General features: G+C 31.3%; 1 protein-coding gene across 1 annotated transcript in view; it reads left to right on the top strand.

Moving 5' to 3' along the window:
• The window catches only part of LOC108726251 (uncharacterized), a 46,145-nt gene that overhangs the window by 19,115 nt on the left and 964 nt on the right, over window positions 1-26,066 (top strand). The gene's annotated exons all lie outside the window — the stretch shown is intronic.

Genomic DNA, 26,066 nt, shown 5'->3' with positions numbered 1-26,066 from the left:
ATTTTTGACATATATTTATGTATTTTTTTTTATAAGAGCGAGGTTCATTTAATTTTTATCTCAAACCGAGCTTTCCCCCCCGATTAAACTATCTATTCCCCGTTATTGAATTTCCTGAAATTATAACGATTTAAGCATATTAACAAAGGGCTGGCTGACGATTCCCAATTTGCGAGAAATGAGTGGAAATCAAGCTTGATACGGAGTTTTCTGGCTTTTGTACGCACTTCGGTTCAAAGTGGTGTTTTTTCGTGGCGCCAACATTTTTCGCTCTCTGAAAGCTCGAGCATGAAACGTTTCACATTGAGGTCAACGGTACATATGCAGAAGGCTCGATAATCGGATGCCACGAATTTTTTATCAAAAGCATCTTTTTACAAAGATCCCAATGCGTTTTACTCGTGCATTTTTTAAATCTACCTACATTCGCGCGTGCGCTTACGGTGTTAATTGTATATTTTTTCCTCTATTAACACTTCTGCGCAGCCAACTCGAATTAAAAAGAACTTCCACCGGAAACATGTCGCTTATACTTTGAATATTTGTGCAGTTGTTTTTATTTCAAAGAGAATATAATACTTAAGTTACAAAAAACTGAAATGGTAGTATGAAAAATAACTGGTAAAATATAAACAAATTTAAATATCATAGGACCGACGTGCAGAACTCACTAATAATATATTAAAGGCCTAATGCCGATCAAAACTAGATTTTTAATTGCTTCTTTAAATAATTCAAATTGTGAATTATATATATATTCTATATGTACTTGCATATTTGTAGTCATACTATATTTGTAGTCATATTCACTACACGCTGAAATTTTTTCGGACTTTACAAACGCAGCTAAACTACTGAAATAATATCACAAATTAAATTTTGATGCTCAATAAACATCTATTGTAGAGATCTTAACCTAATAGAATCTGTAAATAAATTTTTAATTATTGCGAAAAATATTACCTGTTTATTGAGCATCAAAATTTAATTTGTGATATTTCAATAGTTTAGCTGCGTCCGGAAAAATTTCGACGCGTAATGAATATAACTACAAATATGTCATATATGCAAGTACATATATAGTATATACCATATATATATAATTCACAATTTGAATTATTTAAAGAAGCAATTAAAGATCTAGCTTCGACCGACATTAGGCCCTTAATATATTATTAGTGATAAAATATAACTTATTTCAATATATCTGTAAATATTTATAGGGTAATTCCGGTATATACGCCGCACCTATCAAAAACTTAATTTATTAAGTATTATTTATTATGTTTAAAGTAAACGAACTATATCAGTAAAAACTTTGTACTGTCTACTACTATGAAAAAACTATTAGAAATCCAAAATATATTTATTTTTCGTATTAAGAAATGAATTTTTTGAAACTCTTGCATTTTTACCGTATATCCCATAGGGGTGGGATATATGGCTACTCATAGGGGGAGAGGGGGGTATGTACGGCTCATGAAAAATTTACAAATAATGCTTATAAAAATAAGACATAAAATTATAATTTAAAAAAAGCCGCTTTTTTCAAATTACTCAAAAAAAACTGGAAAAATTTCGGTTTTTATCCGAAAAATTGGTTTTTTGGAAAAATTGCTGTTTTTGCTATGTAAAAGACACAATAAGTAACTTCTAAATTCCTTTATAAAATGAATGCGATCTACGAAATTATGTAACATTATTTTTATTAAAATTTTTTAGTTATCCTTCTATTTTTATAGTAAAACCTAATCTAACCTTTCTTTAGTATGTTACATGGCAAAGTTTAAGTAGATAGATTTTTAACTCTTGTTTGCCACACCTCGGTCTAATGAACTTCTGAAGTGTCTCTTTGTAGTTTATTTTTTTTCAAATATTTTGTTACGAATTCAGTTTAAATCCAAATTATTTTCTAGACCTACTATTATTATATAAACATGATGTTTGGACTCTATATTTTTCATTCTTACATTAATAGTGCAATAGTGTATGTTTTGTATGTTTTATTGAATACATTATGCGATCTTAATCTTTCATTCAATTTCAAAATTTCTGTTAACTTATCCCGCTGTGTACCCTATACGCAATTATTTTTTTACGGAAAGAACCGAGAAGCGAACGTTTTACGAGCACGCGTAAATTTTTCCAAAATGAATTTTTCTATCCTTAGGGAAAAAAACCGGAAAAATTGAGTTTTTTCCGATCCTTTAAAACTATACATAAAATGACACAATAACTTATAAAATACGTTTATAAAGTTTTATTAAGGAATAAGAATGATAAATATGTATATAAAGTACAATAATAAATAATAATTACAATCTTGCTACATATATTACAAGTGTTATGACATGAGGTACATATTTCATGTAATATATTCATTGCATTTAGTGCAATGAATTTAATCTGCGCACTTTGTATGCTTTGGGCATAAATCCCATTCGCTAAAAATGCCATACAGGGTCTTCAAAAAGTCCGGAAACGGTCGAATATCTCGAAAATGAAGCATTTTTGAGAAAAATGTTTCAGACAAAAATTGTAAGGTTTAAAATGATGTATTTACTGATCTAATCAGTTTGACCTTGGATGGCGTCGCCAGATCAAGGTCACGTCGATTTTTTTAAATGGAATCCCCTATTTTTCATTACATTTTCTTGTAGCTTACATCGAGAGCTTTTCAAAACACTATAATAAAATATTTTTTCATTAAGTATTTTTCGAGTTATAAGGCTCGAAAGTTACAGTAACAACATTCAAGAGGTTTTAGCCGTCGGTCGGACAACTTGTGTAATGCTAATGCCGACTGTACTGTAACTTTCGAGCCTTATAACTCGAAAAATACTTAATGAAAAAATATTTCATTATAGTGTGTTTTGAAAAGCTCTCGATGTAAGCTACAAGAAAATGTAATGAAAAATAGGGGGTTCCATTTAAAAAAAATCGACGTGATCTTGATCTGGCGTTGGCGACGCCACCCAAGGTCAAACTGATTAGATCAGTAAATACATCATTTTAAACCTTACAATTTTTGTTTGAAACATTTTTCTCAAAAATGCTTCATTTTCGAGATATTCGACCGTTTCCGGACTTTTTGAAGACCCAGGTGGGATATACAAGACAACAAACTAAACAAAGAATACGAAAGCAAAGCACTTATGTTTTGCTATAAAACATGCTTTACTTATTCCTCTACACGTATGTATCACGAAATATCCACTAGATCTTTTACACGCCTACAGTAATCATTTTATGTAAGATTATAATTTATGATGGCGTTACTTATTACAGTGACAAATCGATTCAACTCACAATAATTTCATTAATATTAACAGTAAGAAGCTGAAATCATAACACAATACTAACATAAAGGCATGTAACAGAGTAGTTGCGGGAAAATTACCTCCAATTACTTTTATTTTTTCTGACTTCTGCGGCGTAAATCCCAACGCGGCGTATTTGTCGGAGTTACCCTACTATGCGTATACGTTTATATGCACTTTTTGTGATATTTATTTATATTTATCATATGTATCAATTGTGCATGCGTGCGTGCGTGAGTGCGTGTGTTGTGTATGAAAATATGGAAATGGAATTTGAATTTGGAATTTAAAATAATTTATATCTATATTTTATTAAATTTACTGACAAATATTAATAATAGCAAGATAAATTTCATAATATCCGAATTAATGCAAAAAAACTCGATTTATACGCTATTAAATATTATTTTATTTGCAAAATAAATTTTACTGTATTATTATTAATGATTATATCACGTGAAACTACCTATTATTTTGATGAAGTATCTCAAAATTTAGCTAAATACAGATTCAGAAATAATTTTATTTGACTATCAAAATAATTATGTAGAACGCTCAAGAAAGAATGTCAAAATTTTTTGCAGCTTTTATAGTTCAATAAAATTATTTTTCGATCTGTATTTTAGCCAAATTTTTAAATGCTTTAGCAAAATAATTCTTTTGGTGTGAACATCATTTGAATTGATATTTTTTGGAAGCGATTGCTTCACGTAGAAAGAATCTTCATTAGCAGAGCTTGTAAAAAAACAGAAAAAGAAGAAAAGCGTAATTGTTGCATGAAAATAGTCATTATTTTAGTGCATATCTTGTTTGGTATAATACAATACTTTTGGGATTAATTGTGAATTTCCTGGCATGATACAAATTTAAATATTCTATCACATATTGTCAAGGTCATGATCCTGAGTGACATTCAAAAGGTTTTACCTGCGCTTGTCCTTCGCTAAAAAGTTACTCACAAAAAAGTACAATGAACATTTTGTAATTATATGACACCTTATATAGACTACACACATTTCTATTATCGTATTACCTGTTCAAAATAAGTTGTTCTTCGAAACGAAATTCAACCTTTAAGTAGAGCAACGACAAAATACAATTTTAGTGGGATGCGAAGCACTACACTCGAAAAGACTCGATACTATCGGATTAGGGAACGAGATATTTTATTTTGCTTCTGCGCGTTACGAGACAGGACTTGTAAAATTTTCGCGTATCGCAATACAAATCGACCCAATAATTTTGTGCAACGGGTCATTGCGTTTGAGGAATCTCACGATTCCTATGTTCGATATAAATGCTTTAGTCGTTCTGACTTTGTTGCGTTTAACTTTTGAATACACGATGCGGAGCTTTGAAGTAAAAATGTTGCAAATGTAATACGTGGAATATGAAACTTACAACGTGTAACACTCGTTTTTCCGTGTGTATTTGAAATATTTATGAATTGTTAATTAACTAACGAATTAGATATAAAAACATGTTTATAATTCTAAATCTAAAATAAGAAAGAATAATGAATAATGTTAATTTCAATTAAAGTAAAACTTTTTATACTGTATATAGCGTTTTCAAACCGAGCGGGTTTGCACTGACATGAGTTAAATTAATGATATTAATAATGTCGCACGCTTTACTATTGGTTGACGTTACATGCTGAACCAATAGTACCTACAGAATGTGACGTCATTAATCTGAACCAGGTCGGGGCAAACTTGCTTGAGTTGGCCCAAACGCTAATAGCAAAGCTTCTCTCTGCTAGTATACTTACCTTTGTGTTTCTGATACAACGCACACGCTCAACTTTGACATGATCACACGAGTCACGATCATAGACATAGTAGGTATGTTGGTTATGACTAACAAGTGATGACATGCACAACGCATGCACTAGCCACCCGCGCTGGCGATCAACGAGTACGCAAGCCACAGGGCTCCAAGGCCGAGCCCTCGCAGCAACCGAGTTCTAATGGAGGGGTGGTTCTAATGGAGGAGGGAGTTCTAATAAGGCGTACGCCTCATGCGCTTCGTGTAAGATAATTCGTCACTGAACCTTAAAATATGTTGTCAAGGTCATGATTCTGAATAACTTTGTCTTAACAACTATATAGATCTCTTATAGTTTCTGAGATATACAGAGTTAAAGTGTAATTTCAGTGGTCGCGTTTAGCAGACTCAACTGTTACGAAGCGGATTCGCTGCTATTCGATGATCTAGAAGAATACTCCAATAGCAGCGAGCACTCACGGATCCGCTTCGCAACAGTTGAGTCTGCAGCTGAACGTGATCAATAGTAAATAGGTACGTCCACCTCATACTTTCCCTCCTGCCTAGGGGCGTATATCTAATCATAGAAATAATTGCGGATCTAAATGCTGTTATGTCAATTATAAACGATAATTTATCAAATTTATTTTACTCTACTTACAATTGGATCATCTTTCACCAATAACACTCGGATCACAGGCGTGCTACATGGTTCAAAGACGACAGCTATGGGGATTAATTTGATAAAAAAGAATTCGGCTTTTGAAATACCACATAGGATACAGGAGTAATGTGAGTAAATGGTTATAACGATATATGTTTCATGGGATTCAATGCTTTGATGCAGTTTTGTAGGTGATGTTACAGTTAATTGCTGGTTGCAATTGTCAGATCCCAAGCTGCCTGCAGTGTGCATGCATACAAGGATCTTTTGTTATCACATTAGTTACAAGGTACACAGTTGGAAAAAATGTGTTGAATTTAACATAAATCGCATGTCCCAAATGGTCCACTCAAATTTTTAAGTTAATTTTACACAAGATGAATATGTTAGAAGGTAACACAAATATTATGTAAGAGAATAAATACAAAGAAAGATAACATCAACACAGTTTGTAAACGTATACCGTGGGAACATATTTTTTTTTTAGAAAATTAATATTTATAATTATATGTTAAATTAACACATATTTCATTCATTTGTCTTAGAATTTACGTTTTAAAACACATTATGTTTATGTTACTTGTTCACTTACTTATAAATTGTGTCATTTTGACACTAAGATTGAATATCAATTTCACAAAAAATCTTTAAATAACATAATCACAATATGTTAAATTAACACTCAAATATGTTCAAAAATTCAACACAAACTGTTAACACAAACGTGAGTGGACCGTTTCCAACACAAATACACAAACTTTTTTACTGTGCATACATACATTTTGTCATCTCGGCCAAAAATTATACATAAGAATCTTTAAAATTTAATATACTTTTTAATGGTTTTTCCTACTGTTATTTCTTAACATCTTCAAAATTTCTATTGATTCTATTTTTTTCGTTATATTTTAATTTTTAGATCAAAAACGAATTATTATCTTATTAAAATAATTAAATTAGTATAAGACAGAATTACTCGCGAATCAATACTCGTATATATGTTACAGGACAGAAATATTACCTATGTTGGAAATAAGTTAAAATGTAATTACAATAATGTGATATCAATCGCTATTGATAAAGGAAGTTTATTCTATTGTACATACATATCGATATATTTAGTTTTTTAATATTAAATTAAAAAAAAAGGAATTACCTGAATTTATTTCTTTCTCTCTCTCTCTCTCTCTATTTCTCTCTCTCTCTCTCTCTCTCCTTTTACATAGAAGTAGACATTGAAAATTCTTTATTCACTTAATAAAAGATTTTTTTTAATATAAAAGTCACAATGCACAGCACATATATCTGTAACATTTTCGAAATATCTTTTATTGATTGATGTTTTAAAATGCACTTTGTATATACTTTTTACTATACTATGGACTAAAAATATTATTAAGCTAATTATCGATTTAAAATTAAATTTATTGCATACAATATGTCGCATACATCAAAATAGGTAATTATGTATGACAAAACAGTACTGTTATTTTTTTTTGTTTATTCAAAATATACGTGATTAATTTATACATATAATATGCAAACGTAATTTTTATAACTCCACATTATAATTTCCTATTAAATATACATTATATCCTCTTAAAGAAGAATTCTTTTTAGTTTTTACTCCTGTTAAGCTAGCCCTCCCATCAGCGATAAATGAATTCTAATACATACCTAAATTAAGTGCTAATTAGGTGCTAATTAGGTTTAGTTTTTATATACAGCTAAGGTCTGAATAAAAAAAGTTAGAAAGAGGTTATTGTAGTATACCTAAATTCACTACGTAAGTATTATATAATTATTCTGTAGTCAAAACTAGAGATCCTCAAGTAAGAGATGCGCGAACTTCGAGCATTTGCAAGAACATGGCGACCTCCACACACATAGGACACATAATGATGGGAATACTCGAAGTTCGCGTATCTCTTACTTGAGGATCTTTAGTCAAAACTAATTAACTAATGTATACATTAGTAAAATTACAAGTATAATAGGTTGAAAAATTGAGCAATTGCAAATGAATGAATCTTTTATTTTGTTTTGAGAAATGTGATTTTAGTTTAAAATTTGCATAAAGCAGCTGGCAGAGAGCAATTGAGTCCATATTGCATTAGTGCTTTCTGCAATTTTTTAAATTTTATCACGATTAACTTTATGTATTCGTGTTATGCACACAGCTACAATACATTGAGAAAGGATGCTGTTGAATCAATAGCATCAGTCCAATTGGAAATAATTTAGTTGATTCAATGATATTATTAATGAAATAAGTATGACACACTCTTGTTTTAATAACCATGGTATTTGTTTCAATTATACAATAGCAATTGGAAAATTTTTTTATATCAATCATATGGTATACCATGTATAGTCATATTAAATAAATATTTCTTTATTTTAATTGCATATGAAATAAAAAAGTCTCTTGTTATGTAATTGAATTTAATTTAATCAATTGAATTAAATCTTAAGTAAGAAGCAATGTCTATATACTGATCGAAACTGGATTTTGAGTGCTTTAAGTAATTTCATGTGCATTTACATACCACATTTTGTAGTCTTTCGAATTGCGCGCTGAATTGGTTTTCCCGACTCAGGCCGTGGTCCGATTCATGCTGACAATGCTCATGAGCATTATTTGTCTTCGTTCAACATTTGACAAACAACAAGGATGAAATGATTTTTAAGCGTTGTGAGCGTGAATCGGACCGCGGCCTTAGAAACGCAACTGAACTACCATATTAACATCACAAATTAAATTGATTAGCAATTGAATAATTTGATGCTCAATTGGTATCATTTTAAGAAGATCTTAATGTATTGAAAATCTGTAAATAAAATTGCAAAAAATATTACCTCGGCCAGGAGTCGAATCTGAATCTCTAGCATTCCGTACAAGCGTCCTAAACCTTTAGACCATTGAGGCCTTAGTAATATTCTTCGCAATAACCGTTATTAGGAATATACGAATTTTTCGGGCAGCGTGTATATGTAATAATAAACGATTTATTAGGATCGTATAATGTGAATACACAATAAGTAAGAAGCAATGCCTATACCGGTCGAAGGTGGATCTTAAGTGCTTTAAATAATTTCATGTTTAGAGGGATTACAAACGTGATATATAAATTTACATGAAATTATTTAAAGCACTCAAGATCCAGCCTTGGCCGGTATAGGCATTGCTTCTTACTTATTGTGTATTCACATTATATGGTCCTAATAAATCGATTATTAAATTAAACCTGTTATTAGTTTAATTGCATAAAATAATTAATACAAATCAACGATATAGTCAATTTTGCGCGGACGCGTTACGGTTAATACAAAATATCTCTTCAAATTAATTAAAATATAATTTACTTAATCTAACAATTTTTTTGTATAATTTATGAATAATTTGTTATATACATTTAAATTATTTATACATATCTACGCGCTTTGTTCTTTCATTATTTTACAAAACCACGGATCTCGACAACATAAATCCACATTTCTGTAAAGCCGCTTGTAAACGCGATGTTTCACGCGAGCTATATCCGTAACGTGCTCGTAACTGCAAATATAAAACCTATTCAGAAGAGTTCAGTTTGTTAAAGCACTCGACATGTGCTTGTATGCGTGATTGTATAAGATATATAATATGCATAAAAAATACTGAGCTGAAAGTTTCATCCAAAAATGTATATATCTTTTCATAGGTATCACAAAGCATATTTAAAAATGTTAATCCATTTGCGATTTTCTAAATTCCAAAGAATTTTTTATTAAATAAACAAGAAATAATCCTTGAATTTTTTGAAAAAAGAGAAAGAGAGAGAGAGAGAGAGAGAGAGAGAGAGTGTGTGTGTGTGTGCGCGCGCGCGCGCGCACGTGTCCCAGAAATTTCTTTTGCATAATAAAATTGAGCACTGAATAATCCAATAAGTCCAACTGTTTACTGTTAATACATATTAAATAAATATTGGGTACTTATAAATAAATAAGTGTAATTGCACTTTTACATTCTAATTTCTTTTTAATTTTAACAATCTTTGTCTTAACATATGTTCTTTAATTTGAATAATTGTGTCTATTAAGGGGGTATTCTGGTTTGTCAAGTCAAAAAAATCGATTTTTCTTTTATTGCATTTTCGGAAAGTTGATAGTCTTGAAAATATATTACCAAAGACGTTTACAGAAATAATGTAAAATAACTGAGTTATTCATTGTTTACTATTGTAAATGTGTAGTTGAAACTTTAAACGCATTTTTCTCAAAACAGCATTTTTCAACCGCGTTGACATAATATCTCGGGAACTAAGCATCCGATCGACTTGAATTTTTGCCATTTAGTATATATTCTTTTATTACTGGAACTACGGAATTTAATTTACGATTATTCCATTTTATAAAAAATTATATAAAAAAAAAATGAAACAAATTTATGGGTGAAAATCAATACCATTTTTCAAAACATTATCGTTTCAACAATTTTCGATTTTTTCCTTATATTTTAGTTCCAGTAATAGTGTAACTCTTACAATTTAATAATTTCTTAGGTTTTTTGGTTTTAGGCTACTAGAATTAACGGAATGATGTCAACGCGTCAAAAAGAAATTTTTTCATACGTCTTGCGTACCACTGCGTATCTTTTTTTTGTATGATACATATGGACACGAAGAAATATTTTTAAATATCTATTTTGTACAAACAAAAAGTTTCAAAAAGTTTTATATTAATATATTAATTCATTTCTTTTAAAAAAATTCCTGAATAATCATGTAATTTTTAGCCTTACAAACCAGAATATCCCCTTCCTATAATTATATTGATTATAATTTGTTCTTTCTTTACTGAAAAATTCCGATTAGAACCACTAAAAAATCAGTCCCATTTAATCTAATACAATTGAATTGTGTTTTTAACATGCATTTCTCACAATCAGTAAAACATAATTCATCTCAAATTGGTTGTACTTTGTTAAATTGTAGTATAGAAATAAGTTCTTACCATTTTTAATAAGATTTGATTTAAATACGTTTCACTTTATATCTATGTTTTAATACATCCGTATTGGTCTCGATTGCACTTAATCAAATAAATAATAAAAATCTTAATAGTTTTTACTGATTTTATTAGTTGTTTTTTAACCTTGTTGAAACGGATTTTAAAATGTTTCATTGGAAATTATTACTGTGGAATAAAATTTCTTTCTAACAGTTTTTCAAGTTTAATATGCGAATATTCTCATTTAATGTTATCAGTTTCTTATAAAGACTGTTGGCTCTGGTTGGCTTCCGGTAAATTATTTTAACAAAAAAAATAATCTTTTTATTTTTATATGTTTATTGTTATTTTTTATTATTCTAATTTAATGTGTTCACAGTTTCGCATAAATTCCATCTTATTAATTATAATATTAATCAATTTTTGAAAATGCATTGCTGCGTCGGAGATTTGACCTATGATCCCTAAAACGGTAGCTTAGTAGACTAATACACTAACGCTGAGCTAATTGCACGCCTGTGATCAAGTCATCGAGAACGCTATACCTTCTACAGTAATTATTCTTAATTGTATGCCTCTGATGACAGTTTAACATTATTAATATATAATGAGATTAGACGGAAACAAAATTATATGCGAATTTATTAACTAACCAAGAAAATGATAATGACGTAGCGATTTGTTCGTCAACGATCTCCATTTGTTCATAATTCAATATTTAACAAAAGAAAATTAGATATAGAAGCGAAACGCGTTAACTAAGTTAGGGTGCCTCCAGACGATATTGCCAATGTATAGCCCAACGTTGCACACATTCGCTAAATATTGACTACATTTAATATGAATAATTATGTATGTCATGTATGTACGTGTATGATATTTGCTAATGTTGGCATACGTTGGATATCGTCTGAAGGCGCCTTTAGGAAATGATAATGACAAAGCAATTTATTCGTCATCTCCACACTGTAGGAAAAAATGTCGACTTTAACATAAATTGCATGTCCTAAACGGTCCATCAAGTTTTTGGGTTAATTTAACACAAAATAAATATGTTAAAAGGTTACACAAATATTATGTAAGAGAATAAATACAAAAAAAGATCAAATTTAATTTAATTTTATCAAGTTTAATTAATACATAAATCGGTTTTTGTATTAATACTTATAGAAACGTATTGAACAATCTATTGTATTTCTGAAAAATACTAATAAACACTGTTGAAACCATTTGAAATATACAGAAAATTCATATGTAAATTTTAAATTAATCTCAATAGAGTTCAATTCTACTAAACTTTAAGAAACTTGTAAAAGTCTATTGAAGGTTCTTTGTAAGATATACTTGACAATGTTTCCCATTAAAACATTTAAGAGTCTATTGATATTAAATATATTTCCAGTAAATCCCATTAGATATCGGTTCTTATGAGTACTTTAATAAACCTATTAAGTAAGCTATTGTGAAAGTACCCAATACCTGATAAATACCAATAGATGCACATTCTTGTTAATACCATTCGAAACATATAGAACATTTATTTAAGAATTCTCAATTAGTTTCGGTAGAGTTGAGTTTCCATTAAAACCTTAAGAAATTTATAGAAGTCTATTGGGACTTTCTCGACTCGCTAGGCAATAGTTTCCGTTAAAGCATTTAGAAGCTTATAAATCAATTGGTTGAGAATTCTGAGTAAATCCCATTAGATATCAGTGCCATTTGATACTTATAGAAACCTATTGAATTAATCTATTACAAATTCCTGATAAATATTAATAGACATAACCTGTTATTAATAGTCAAAACCATTTGAAATATATAGAAAATTTGTATTATAAATATATGGAAATTTCGAATTTATTCCAATAGAGAGAAATTCCGCATTAGAATCTCAAGAAACTTGTTGAAATCTAATATTAGAAATTCCTTATAGAATTCACTATATAACGGTTCCCATAAAAAGTATTTAGAAATCCATACTATAGATTATTGAAAATACTTATTAAATTCCAATAGACATTGGTTCCTATTACCCATAGAAACCTATTAAATATTCTATTTTGAATTTTTAATAAATATTAATAGGCTTACATTCTCATCAATACCATTTGAAGCATATAAAATAATTTATTAGAAATTCCCAATAAAATACAGTAATGCCATCTCATATTAAAGGGAATAGAAATTGATAGATTATTATTTAAAATTCTATATAAAAAGCGGTAAAATACAGATTCTATTTAAAATGATACAGTGTAATAAAACTTAATCAGGATTTTCTTCTTATTAATGCTAATTTATTCTGATTGTTTGAAGTCTGATTATATCTAATAGATTCCTATATTGGATAGGCCGATAGGATCTCATGCGAAATCTTCAGAATCTCTTTGAAACCAATATGACATTAAATGGATTTAATCGGACTTTTTCATCAGAGTAATTTAGAAATAAAAATGTAATGAAGAAATAACGTTTATAAAAATTTCGGAGATATTATGTAAGTAATAATAGAGGAAAGAAGATGCAATTGGAAAGTATATTGATCGATCCTATTGTACAACTTTCCACTGAAATAGCAAATCATTCTCATAATCTGTGTGAGATAACAAGGGATTCTCACTTTATTGCATTTATGCTGCATGCAGCTTGCTAGTTTGGCAATTGCAGTCAGCAATTAACTTTGTACATTCGTATGCTACTCAGCAAGAAAGAGAGAAGTCTATAATTTGGTAGATAATATGGCTCGCTTGTTTGCGTATTACGACTGTTCCATATCTTCCTCGTAGAGATATTTCTTTTCAATGAGGTCCGGCGGGATATGACGGGAGCGTTCGGGGTTCCGATAAAGCCGATAAATTTCCGTAGCGAATGTCTTCTCCGATAGCAATTAGTATTCATAAAGTGTTGCGTGGTTCTCTGGGGAGGAGCTCCGGCTGAAATTTAATCCACCGTATTGCCGGACAAATATCCATCGATTAATTTAAGCAGCATTATGTCTGATTTATTATGTATGTACCTGTGCCATATCATTACTTCCAGTGGCTACTGCTGCACTGTACTGTCGCCACTGTCATAATGACGGTAGCATCCGTTTCATCTCACTTTTTTTCTTTATTGCTTGTCCTTATATCTACCTAGATCGCTCGTTAAAGTTTGCACTGATGCTCGTCTTCCGGAGCTTAACGCTCGTTGTGATAGAGATACCAAAAGCCCATCCACCTGCCATATAGTAGAGTCTCCTTTTAAGGTGCGCCGTTGAGATCGAAACGTCTCAGAAAGATTAACATGTACCGGAAAATTTTCTTGTGATGCGCGCGAGTACCATTCGCCGTTTTTCTCTCGCTTAAATCATGCGCATGCTGCAGCAACAAACGGCTAAATTTCAAAGCGCGTTTCTCATCATACAAAATGCGCATCCGGCTATTCAAGTCCTTGATTGATCGGCGTAAGTATGTCATTGGTCGCGTTCAGCAGATGCAACTGTTGCGGAGCGGATCAATGTGAGATCGCTGCTATTGATGTATTCTTCTCGATCATCCAATAGCAGTGAGCGCTCACGGATCCGCTCCGTAATAGTTGAGTCTGCTAAACGCGACCATTATCGATTTCATGTAGCAACGCGCAACGGTGCAATTTCAGAAAGGGAAATTTTACAATCTGCGATTGTTCAAGATAAAAATGTCTTTTCTCTCTCATCACGCCACTGTGATGTAAAATTTAATTTTAACATTATCAAATGTTAGTTAATCTGGAATTTTTACTTTTCATTAACCTAAATTTAACAAATTAAATTAAATTTAACAAATTCCGTGAAAAATATATGCAAACTAATTGTATGAATGGTTTCTTTTTATTACTATTTACACACTGTACACTGTACGTTCTTATAATCTCTATGTAAAATTGTAAAAGATATAAAAGTTGTATTGAAGAGATCATTGGAGAAGGAAGTAAATGTCGCAAAGAAGATTTCTCGAATACACTAAGATATTTCTAATGTATCATCTCACATTGTTCTCTTATCGTTATTCGATGTAAACTCGTTAAGAGAAAATACTTTTGAAAGTTTTACTGCTTTTTCACGTATTATGGAGCGCTGAGATTTTTCGAAAGCTTATAGGAACATAATAATTAATGGAAGAGTTTTATTCCTTTCCTACGAAAAGCTCCTTTTACAAAATTAATGTGTAATTAATTCCCGTATTTTAAAAGATATTCTAGAATGAAATCGTTATATTACATAGTAATTAGATACTTAATATGATATCTAGTAAGAGTATATATGGACTGATATATTGGATTAATGTTGAAACTGAATATCTATTAACAAAATATTTTGACAGTATTAGACGTATAATACTTGTTATAAGAAAGCATAAAAAATTTTTTTTTAATAATTACATTACATAGTTAAAGTTCTGACTTCTAGACTTTAATTTTCTTTGTAAATTTATTTTCATGGAAAGTTTCAGATACATTGTTTAAGTATTTTAATTTTATTGATTCAGTGTATTATGTGTTGTATTTTGAAACGACATTTTTTTATTAGTACATTATGCAAATGTAAATGTTACATAATATAATATACTACATTACATATATAAACTGCTTAAGACGTGCTGTAAAATAAGATTATTATTCAAATATTTATTTAATGCTAAGTAAATGCTTACTCGTTGAATTGGCAATCTCCTCACAGATACTTAGTTTTGTAAAGGTAATGTTTTTCACGTTTATATTATGTATATATCGTAAAATTCGCTATAAGATCTACAATTATGAGTATATACGATAAATCATAGATATATGTGCAATTATATTTTTACGAGGAGCTCTTTAAAGTGCAGTGTCCTTTACATATCAAACTTTCTGAACTTTCAACAAAAAGCCGGTTACCCTTAACGACAACCCGAGCATGTCTTGGTTATAGTGCGAGGCCCAATTGCTCCCACGAACTATATCCACTTTGCTCGAATTTCAAGAGCGACGGTAGATCCTTAAAGAGACCTTCTCGTAATTCCTAAAGCCGCATATTCTAGGGAGGCCTTAGATCGGGATATCCTTCACGAACCTCGACTCGAATTCCACAAAGACGCGAACTGACCGCGAACGGAACGCTCAATAAAGACACTTGTATAATCTCTTCTCTCAGCGCGGCAACATACTCTCTTTATTGGCATTTTGTTTGCAGTTTCGATGCTTCGATCGTTTTTTTTTAATATTTCGATAAATCTTACAGAGAATTTCGTGTCCTCTGAAAATGATGAGTTTTTTGAACACTAAAAGAATTTTGTTATCAATGAATTAATGAAACATTTCCCTTCGATATTTTAAAAATTGAAATTTGAAGACACACATGTTATACAATTTCTTAAATAATGTTTTAAAAGTGAAAGATTTAAATAATTATTTGCAAACATTATTTATGTGTGGACAGAGCGAGTCATTTGGAAAATGCGGATTATCTGCACGCTCAATATTATCTTTTTTTTCATATATAAATAAAGTAAGAAAGAAAACGTTTCTCCACCTGTAATTTTACCCACGTGCAAAAGCAGCAAATGTTTTTCCACACGCTTATCGTTGAATTTTCCTCGATTTTTACACAAGGGACTCTGCTCCTGAGAAAAAAGCGCTAGGTTTCCTTACATTACTGATAAATTCTAATAAAGATAAAAAAAAAGTTGCTTTTAAGTATATGTATGTTTAGGTATGAAGTTACGACAAAAGATTACATGTATCTAAAAATTAAATGTTTATTTATAACTTTTAGTATATTATCATCTAAGTAATGATTATAGAGACTTGTAAAACGAGAGGCTCATTTTATTAGAGCAGGATGATGCATACGAGCATATTTTTTTGCTAAATCACGAGCAATTTAAACAAAAGAATGAGCTCTCTGCGTTGAAATATGAAGGTATTATTCATTGTCATGAAATATGTGAAAATTATTCACTATCTAAGAAGAAGTTAAAGAAACAGTATTTTGAGATAATCGAAGTTAAATATACTGGATGCAATTAATATACTTTCAATAAAAAAACATTAAATAAATTAAATAGCTAAAATAAGGTGCATCAAAACCAAAACGGGTTCTTTTTACAAAAATAATTTTCAGTCGTTATTATTATATCGATAGTTTACATGTACAGTTAACCTTTTGCTTGTGAATCGTGGATCTTTTAAGGAACAGTCAAAATTTCAAGTAGAGAAGCTGTATAGCATTGTAATAGATTACGTCGGGGATTTTAACCGAAAAAAAAAAGTAGTATAGTGAGGATATACAGACTATTGTAACAAGTCAATGAAGAGAGAGAAACCAACTTGACTTATTAAAAGTTCGTTACAAAATGATACTTAGGCTGTGTTTCAAAATTTACTGCCAGTACTGAAAATCTATAGTGCACGTGACGTAAACTATAGATTTTCAGTACTGGCAGTAAATTTTGGAATACAGCCTTAGTTGTTCGCGAAAGAACATAGACAAGGAAGGGGAAAGAATGATTCAAGGTGTACTTGTAATCTTTCAAATACATTTGCAGTTTTATAAACTGCGCCGATTCAGTTTGTCGGACTTGAACGCAATGATAAACTAAAACTTGAAATAATGTCATAAATTTCATTGATTGTCAATATTAATAATAATGAATGTCAATAAGATGCACAGAAGTTATTGTGAAAAATATTACTTCACCCAGGGTTCGAACTTGGACCTCTCAACACTTTCCAGGAGTTTTACCAATTCAATCATCATATAAAATATATATATACAATAAAAATTGAAAGATCTATGAGCGTGCATGCGATGGCAGCAGTTGACAAAGTTAGGCTTGAAGATACATACATGTGATATCTCCCTGAAGGGTATAACGTTAACTGCGTATTCTACGAAGCTTCCCCTAAAGCGTAGCTTGTGCCTACACTCGTGCAATATCTCCAAAACTTGCACAATATCCGAGGGACTGGGAGGAAGACCACGCGGATCTTCGAGTTTGCGTCTTCCCTACTTCCGAGAAGAGAAACTTTGGCGCTACCCGAAGAAGAAGTTCTATGACCTAGAGCGCTTCGTGCCTCTTGTAATATTCCGACAGATGCTGCACGCTACTAAGAATATCTATGGTGGTGGTGTGTAAAATAATGAGCGAGAATTAATATTAATTACATGATTGTCAACGCATAGTTGACTCTCGGTAACTTGCTCGAGTATGTACTTGTCGGAATCACATTCGTCGGACTACTCAAAGTCCCAGTCTTATCGGAAGCGGAAGTTTGACTTTCGAATGAGAGATGTCAAATGACGGCAACTTTCGTGCGCGTCTTACACAGTCGAGATCCACAACTTGAATAACGAAGTAAAACACATCGTTCCGAATCATTCACTCATTTTACACATTCAGTTTTTCAGGAAAAGGTACGGAGTTGAGTCCCACGTGGCTTCTATTCTCTCGACAGATTTACCTACTTAAGCATCGTTGCAATTCTCTAGCAATGTTTGTTTCCTTCTGAGTTACGCGTTGTTATACGTGTCTTTGCTCACAGTTATCTTCTGCCAAGTTGGACTAATGCAGCTCACGTTATGCAAATTATACCTACTGTTTGCTTCGAGTCTCTCTCGATGTTTACGTTCTTAAAACATGTTCTCTCTCTCTCTCTCTCTCTCTCTCTCTCCCGCCCACCCTGCCTCACTCCCTATCTCCCCCTTCTCTTTCTTCCTCTTTCTCTCCATTGCGATATCACAGTTCGTTCGCGGCATGAAAATGTAAACCACTATCGAAGCAACCGTGAGAGTCGCAATGATTTATCTACCGTGATAAAGACAGGCGTTGACAGTTGGATCACGCAGTTAATATTATGCCTCTGTAACTGGGTGACAGACCTAATGGCATTCCGTAAGCGCTTTCTTGCCTGACTTGTCTGACGCCGTCTATCTGTCTTTCCGATGTTACAGATGAATGTCTTTGGCACATTCCAAGGTGACATAAGCTCGGTGTGAACATTATGAGAAACATGAGATACTGTAAACTATGGAATGCAATCTTTCGTACACTGAACCAAAACTGTACATAGATATAATAAAATATTCATTGAATTATGAAAAAATAATGAAAATTGGTCTAATGAATTCTCATAATGATTTAGATTATAAAACTATTACTAGAATTCATTGCAAGAATGAATATATAGTTGTATAAATGAATCCAGTTATTGTATCAATGAATTAACTAAATTAAGTCGGACATTGATTAACGATTATTTTGGACCAAAAATGTGTTGAATAAAATTTTTTTCAGTGTATAGATAATTGCCCGTTACGCGAGATGTCACAAATTTTGCAATATAGATTAAATTTGAAGAAAAAAAAATAAGAGGACGCGGCTTATACTTGGGCTTTCTAAAGATTTTGTAAGCTAATCCAAGACGATTATTGATTTTTATCTGTATAAAAAAAATTTGAATGGAAAATACTTAAAGACTCATCTCAACGTCTCAAATTTCTCTGCTTTAAGAACACATATTTTCTGCTTTAAAAACACAAGTTTATATTTTCTTATATAATTTTTGTTTTTAGAGCAGAGGACTTGTTTTTAAAGTAGAGATAATTTGTGTTTTAAAGCAGAGGAATGAAAATGTGACTGCAGTGTCCGTAGTGTATGCATCGCAGTATTTCGTGGCTGTGACAGATTTTCTAACTGAATGGTCGTCGACTTTAACGATTAATATCTCGGTTCACAAGGTAGAGCGGCGTTTTTCTCTTGTCAAATCTTTATTTTGCGAAAAAACATCGATTTAATGTATTTTTATCAATCAAAATTTGAGGTGATTGAGGTACTGAATACCTTTACCCACAATTATAATACATTCATTCAACTCCTTCGCGATCGCGTGACCGTAGCCTCACTTATAATCTCTGCAAAGTATAGAATGTGTAAAATGTACAGAATGGTGCAAAATCATCATAACGCTCGCTGTCCATGTATCGCCTGCGCCATATTTACCTTTTGTGCCAAAAATTCCAAAAGGACATTTCTTCCATATTCCATGACGACGACAACGATGACTACGATGACAAAGACAACAAAGAAAATAAAGTTTCACACATTCAGACTTTGCGTCGCAATATCTCCGCTAGTAAGACACATAGAGAAGAAATAAAAACACTTATTAGATATTTTGGGCGGAAGCTATCGATTGAGCCTATTTAAAACTTGATCGGTTGTGGCCTTATTGAGATAATCTTCGTATTGGAAAACTCTATAGCTCGCGTAAAGATACACGACCGGTCTCACACTTCGATATCGCTTGCTCTTAGCGCGAGACACTATCGTGTCCCCTGATGTGAAGAATCGATTCGCGTGATATCGCATAAACAGGTTACGTGTTTTTTATATACGAAAAAAAATGTTGTAATGGAATTATGAACTTTTACGTCAATGATGTTCTTAGATAAATTATCTTTTATAAATAAATTATTACGTATTTTTATGCTTTTATATGTAATGCAAAATTTTCAGAAAAATCTCGGAGACATCGCGGTAAGCCAACTATTATTCTGCTTAAACTGTCGTGAGACAAGAAATATGAATACTTCGAGAAACCTCGAAAATCTTCTTTCCACTCGTCGTTTCGTCCCCGCATTTCCTCTTTATTCGAACTCTCCTAAAACATTCTTTCTTACAGAGATCTTAAGCCATGATACTAAGGTGCACCGCAGCCTAGCATTCCTTCAACTCTTTACTTAGTAATGATATTACTGCTCGAAACGAGACATCAAAGTTCTCGTTTCCAGAACGAGGCATCAGATGAATGCAAGTTGCTAAATGGAAGATTCGCACGCACAACGGCATCCGCATCGCGACACCGCTGTCGCGACAGCTTGAGGATGGAGAACGCTCCGGTGCACTCCGGGAAAACTTCTGTATCATGAACGAACGTTGGGGTGACGTTTCGATTGACATCTGTTTCGTTATTTCCAACGTATATACATGAAAAATATACACAGCGGAGAGGCAAAGCGACGGAGCGAAATTCCGAAGTTTCTTTCCAACCTCACGGAAGTGCTATGCGAAAAGGGCTTGTGCCGTTCTAATGAGCAACCGAGATCCAGTTGCAAATGTAACCGCGCGGAACTTATCGAAGTAGTCAACGAAATGGAAAAGATCATAGAAACAACATTACTTCACATCCTCGACACGAGCGAAGACGCGATTTTGTAGATCGCGCCAGTTATACTACGTTACGATTATGATCATTGCGCTAGTTTGGACACCATATCGCCGCCGTGAATGCCGGAATAAGGCGAGCCCCGAAATCCGCCAGACCATTAACGCGGTTTAGATGGCGCTTTAGATGATGAAGTTCATCGTCGAAGGTGTCGAAGTTAATATCGCGCGTCTCGGGTGAGACATTACGATCACACAGCGACGAGGTCTGTAACTAATCCGCAAGGAGATATTCTCAGAAATAACTCCGGATCTGGGAAAATGGAATACCTGTCTTTCCTATATCGTTTCTCAAGTTTTGATAGAGAACAGTTGGATTCTATATGTCGATAAACTTATTGAACTTGAAGACATCAAGAAAGTTGAACGTTGAAGTTATATACAGTGTTTGAAGTATATAGTTGATTTTATATAAGGTAGAGCGAAGTTTTTTCGTCCATTTCTCACGATAATGTTCATGTTTCTGAACAGTATTGTTGCTTATTTAAAGGCTGTACTTGTGTAAAACGCAATCATGATTATATAATACAATTATAAACACGTTAGTGATCACTGCAAAGTGATATTGTTTGTTATTGTAAACTTTCGTATTACTTTAAAGTTGAAACTGATAGAATAGCCCCTGCCCTACCCTAGCTAACGTTACACCTGCGAGTTTTAATTGACGAAGTTGACACTTTGATAGTATTTTGAATGAATACCTTTTTGATTTGTATTTTAGGCCGAGTTTATTACATTGATACATTGATAATACATTGAACATGTAATATAAGTCAAGTCAGCCGTTAGTGACTATTTACTTGACATCAAACATTTGGTGATTTATTAACGTTATTTTGGTCTTGCGGCAGGGCTTACTCAGGCTTGGCATAGTACCTTGACAAACAAGAATATTTAGCTTTGTCACGTTTTAGACAGTGTCTTTCCTAATTTAGTGTTACTTCCAAAAATGAAGTTAGCTAGATTGAGTAGTTGATTTGAGAACAGATAATCTAATAAGAAAAAAGCGATCCAATAATTAGGAAGTAGAGAACACAGACGAAATCTTTCTCCGTAAAAGCACAATGATGTTTTTGATTTCGGTAGAAGCCGACCAAAATAATACATTCAAGAGGGAGCAGACTATGAGAATAGAGGCTACACCTTCGCAAGATGTAATGTTAGCTCGCACGTAATTTTGCCGATCATCAAAAGCCATTGCAAAATCCCGCTCGATTCTTTCATTTGACGTTTTACATTTGAAATTAGCAGCTAGAGAGGAGAATTTTGATGTTTGAGTCGCTGGTATGTACGTTATCACGTTGCTGGTGGTCTTCGAGTAATTGCGTCGGTGGAAGGTCGTCCTACGTGACGCCGACAGACGCTTCAAGAAGGAAAAATGAGCGCGGCAGAAATTCGCAAGGAATGTCGTTTCTCTCTTGAATGAATATTAATTTCTTTTTTACCTAACAATAAGTCGCTGAAACTACGACGACGTTGTATAAATAACTCGTAAAAGAAATTCAATTTATTTCCGAAAATAGTGGTTAATTATTGAAAAAGCGTTTGCTCTGCCAAGAGGATCTCTGCGTTCGGATGTCCTTTCCTGTATGTTTCCTATATGTTTCCTTCAGAGAAAACATTACCAGAAAGGATGCACTGAAAGACCTCTTATGGGAAAGAACGCTGAAAGAAACTCTTAAAGAAATTAATCCTTTCTCGTTTTAAAGAGATAAAAATTTAAAAATTAACACTTCAATTCTCTCGTTATGGCATACTTCAGCAAAAAAAAGATCTTTCGGAAAACTTTTGTTTACTTTATTATTTCAGTTTGTTCTTGTAACTTTTTTACAAAGTTATATACATTTGCTTGATATTGTTATAGTATTCCTTAATGTCTTGATTGAAAAAATAAAATTTGTTACGATATATTTATTTTCATAAAAGTTATAAGTAATCAAAGTTGGGTTGAGTATGCACAGTGTGTTACATCTGTGACAAAATAGTATAATATTATATAATATATTGAAGAGTTAAGACATTAACAATGTATATATATCAATAATGTCAGATAAAAATCTGCAGTTTTTAATAAAATATCACTGATATGTAAATATGAATGATTCTCCCATAAAATTCTTTCTCATTGATCATCTACATAATTCACTTAGTCTTCTTAATCTGGTAAATACATTTCCTGGATTATGTACCGTTACGCGTTAATAAAGCCTCAGTCAACATGAGATAGATAGCGTGTAAGAAGATTTAAGTGAAGATTCCCACTTGTGGAGGTAACGTGTTCTAAACACACTCTTACGCAAACGAGTTCTGATATCGTTTATTCTACGAGAAGAAAACTTTGGAGCTTATAGCTCAGAACTCAGTTTACGCCACGTATTCTCTTTACGTAGAATAGATGCAATACATTGAACTGGTTCACATAATATTAAAATAACAACATTAATAGCATGTCTATATTTGTCTACGATATTGAGAAGTTTCAAATGAAATTTAAATTATTTTATTGCATTTATTCCTAAAAATTCTTCTAAAATTATATGTTTTATTCCTCTATTATACATTTCTTCAATTTGTTGTGTGTGTGTGTTTCTGAATTTAACTTATTAAATTACCCTTTTAAAATTATTTAGAAAATTTCATAAATCACCCACAAAAAAGATTTGTATATTCAATGCTATTACTCCTCGATTTAGAATAAAATAAGATCGATATACCAATCATATTTATTCTTTAGAGAAGAATATTTTATTCTTAAATGGAAAATTCTAAAATCTAGACTAAAATATTCTTGATGTTATCCCATTAATTTTTTTAATAGAAAAATTTAAGTTAGACACAATATTCTTTTTTTAAATACTGATCTAAAAGAAATATTTTGCTCTATGGGACTCAGGATTTCTCGTTTCGCGTGTCCTAGCGTACACCACGAGTAGAGCTTCGCTGCCATATGATACTGGATGCGTTCCGAGTTACGCATGTTTTGTGGAAAGAAATTTGCATATATTAGTAATCTTACATTTTTCGGCAACGAAGAAGAATTGGGCTTGATTAAGCGCATGATGCATCATTTGTTTTTGTTGTTTACCAATTAATAAAGAAGAATAAAACGATACATCATGCGTAACTCGGAACGCATGTACCCATAGTAGCACATCATGTATATAATATACAATAATACTGGATAAAGATTTATTCTAAACGTAAGAATATATAAACTTAAATTTATATGTATTACACTTATCTCAAGACAAGATATAGATCTTATCTTATTCAACGCAGTAGAATAAAAATTGATTTAATCTTAATATAGTTATAATTTTTACTGTATTGAGTTGAGCTAAGATTAAGTATATCATGAAATTTTTTCTGGGTATCAAAAATCCTTTCTGAGAGTGTATTCTTAAATTTGTTGTAAATGATTTATATAAAAAATATAATATGATATATAAAAAAGTAATATAAAAATAAAATGAATATATATATTATCAAATCTTTACATTATCAGTTTTAGGATATAATTATTAAATAAATTTTGTTGGCTATTCACTGTTCTGAATCTGAATTTATTTTATATAAATATATATAATAATAAGATAGAAATTACTTAAATAAAATCTTTATTGATTTTAAGCTGTTTTATCATCTGCATATCAAATCATTATTCAGATGATTTGAGTTGATATACATATTAGTATTTCTAAACAGAAACGTTTTTAACGTCGATAGAAATTATTCAGATTCTCATGATGTAATGGAGAAATTTCAAAATCGGCGAACCTGTTTATTCACATTAATAAGTACTATCGATTCGCTTTATGGCATAGTAGGATGATCTATATCGCATCTCAAATAGCCTGATGCGTTCTAATCAATTCTCATCCACCGTAAGTAGAATTGAGCGATCAATACTTACTGTTCTCTTAAAGATTTGAGTATTATCTTGAAGAATTGAGTATTATCATATTGAGCAAATTAATTAATGTATACATTTTAAGCATATCAAACATATGATCAAATAACTTCTCACATTCATAGCGATGCGCTATGCACAGTGCTAAAAAATTAAAAAAATATAGAGACAAAGTATAAAAGATGTTTAAAGACCTGTATATTTTCTGAGTAACTTTCAATTTTTTTATGATGAATTTATTAATTAGTAAGAATAAGGTTGAGTCGAATAAGACATCACAAATAAGGCACACTTTTAAATGTATTACTTAAAAATTCGCTTTACATCGAGAGTAGATGTATGCTTAAATGAAATACTATAGGAAATTAATAGATAAAAAAGACTAATAAATTAGAATTAACTGTAACACGTTTATTTAATGCAATAAAAACTTGCAACGAAGAGTGTGTGTGTGTTGTGTTGTGTGTGTACAAGCCATTTTTGTCATAATTAACTGCAAAATTTATCAAGTACGTTATTTTATGGTTTTTTATTATTATATATTATATTATTCAACTTCCTAACTTGGAAAAATAATAAATAAATCGATTTTTAAAAATAATCATTTTTTTTAGATACAATGAATTCTTATCAAATGAGGACTATTTATATATTGTTATGGGTGCCGTTATTTGCTTGTTATGTGTGAGATTTACGCCAGAGGATAACAATTTTTAATGCTGTTAACTTTTAAGAAGTTAAAATTGCATTCAAAAATTGTAAGAAGTTTCCAAAGATTAAAAGATCAATTGTAAATTAAATTAAAGATAATTGTGATGTTTAAAATAGAGTAAGTCCAAAAGAATTTCCTCTTTTTATGACTAATAGTAATTTTAAAACCGCTTTAGATAATGTTTGGCTTCTTTGTTATATTTTATTATTATTTTAAATTTATTTTTAATTTGGGCCTTATTATATTCATGTGCATGTAATAAGGCCCAATCAGAGTTAAAAATATTATAAATATTTTTTTCGTTTATATATAAAAATTCTATATAAAAGATATATTTTGTTTCTGTGAGTGAGTGAAATAAATATTTTATTCTCATTTCGCGTTTATTTCAATATTTTCAATATCCCTATAAATAGAATTTTAAAAAATTAATTAGGTAAGCCTTATTCGGCTCAAGTACCTAATATGCATAAAATTG

Source organism: Mycetomoellerius zeteki, unplaced genomic scaffold (genome assembly GCF_001594055.1).
Source record: "Mycetomoellerius zeteki isolate Tzet28-1 unplaced genomic scaffold, Tzet1.0 scaffold111, whole genome shotgun sequence".
Taxonomy (NCBI): Eukaryota; Metazoa; Arthropoda; class Insecta; order Hymenoptera; family Formicidae; genus Mycetomoellerius; species Mycetomoellerius zeteki.
This window is presented reverse-complemented; position numbering and strand designations above follow the sequence as displayed.